Source organism: Ixodes scapularis, unplaced genomic scaffold, assembly GCF_016920785.2.
Source record: "Ixodes scapularis isolate PalLabHiFi unplaced genomic scaffold, ASM1692078v2 PGA_scaffold24__2_contigs__length_7659602, whole genome shotgun sequence".
In the NCBI taxonomy this organism is placed as follows: domain Eukaryota; kingdom Metazoa; phylum Arthropoda; class Arachnida; order Ixodida; family Ixodidae; genus Ixodes; species Ixodes scapularis.
Genome location: NW_024609851.1, coordinates 813,593 through 814,852, shown reverse-complemented (window position 1 = coordinate 814,852; position 1,260 = coordinate 813,593). Strand labels below are relative to the sequence as shown.

The 1,260-nt window shown below is 45.6% G+C and overlaps 1 pseudogene; it reads right to left on the bottom strand.

Moving 5' to 3' along the window:
• Positions 1 to 388: 388 nt before the first annotated feature.
• On the bottom strand, positions 389 to 1,005 carry LOC115317941 (annotated as a pseudogene).
• Between the last annotated feature and the right edge of the window lie 255 nt (positions 1,006 to 1,260).

The window sequence follows — 1,260 nt, the reverse complement described above, 5'->3', positions numbered from 1 at the left end:
CCGCGTGTAGAATTTACCTATATATCCTGGTAAAGAAAATTGATCTGTAGCAACATAGGAAATGCTTATTTCTGTTGAAACAAAGACATCTGCCAGGGAACTAATATCCCTTGAAATTATTTCGAATTCATTCCAATGCGTTCGTATGCTCCTTATATTAACGTGAAAAAGAGAAAAAGAGTGGTCATGAGAGACAGCAAGAAACTTTCTGAAAGACGAAAAATCTGAAACCTGAGCGAAGTTTGTCATGCAACTAGATAATCATTTTAAGGTCTTAGTTATGGTTAATCCTCACAGGGAGAGAACCCTCCATCTTTCTGGCGTATATCTTAGCCCTTGTCGCCCACACGAATTTATAGCCTCGCTCCTTGCCTCTCTGTCTAGCCTGTCAAAACAGCTCCTTCGCACGAGTCAGGTTGTCGTTGAAGTACACTTTGGGGAAAGGACTAACCTGACTGAGTGAGGGAAGCTTTCCCCGCGCTTCCATCCACGATTCCTTCATACTGACTGAAGCAAATTGGATTAGAATCGGAGGGGCCGTTTCACGTTTGGCAGGCAATCGATGTATAGCGAGTATATCGGTTTTGTGGAAGTGAGAGATGTTAAGCTTTTCCGTGACCGACTCAATAAAGGATAATAGGTCATATTTAGGCGAGACAGGAAGTCCGCGCACTTCGAGGTTGGAGAGATGACTGTGCTGTTCGTTGTCGTTGAGCGCGCCCAGGATCTCCGGGATTTCGGCTGCTTGTATCTGCGCAGTTGACTTTAGTTGCGACAGTTCGTCCTGGAGACCTTTGCCAGTTTTCTCGTTGGCTGTTTCCAGCTTGAGAAGACGGTCATATTCAGCGTTGAAGAAGTCCATGTATTGTTGAATTTTGATGACTGTTTCCTCAGGCTCTCAACCAGTGGTTTTACCAATAAGAGTTCGTTGAGCTGCGCCGACAGAGACAGGAGGGAACCTACGCTTTCTTTCGGCGTGAGCAGCCCATCCAGCTTCTCAGTCATGGCAGCCAGATGAGCAGATAGATTCTCCACACCCTTAGAGGTTTCGATCCCATCAGGTGGTCCCGCTTGACTCTTTCTCACGGCATGTCCGGCATCTCCACTTGTCATGTTTAGACTGATCCATAGTGGTGAACGTCTTGTCGGCGATACCGGAACAAGTCTGGCCCAAATGGCAAGCACCTTTGCAGTCTGCGCACGACATATGCCTTCCATCGGTAAAATTAATAATAATAATAATAATAAGAATAATAATCA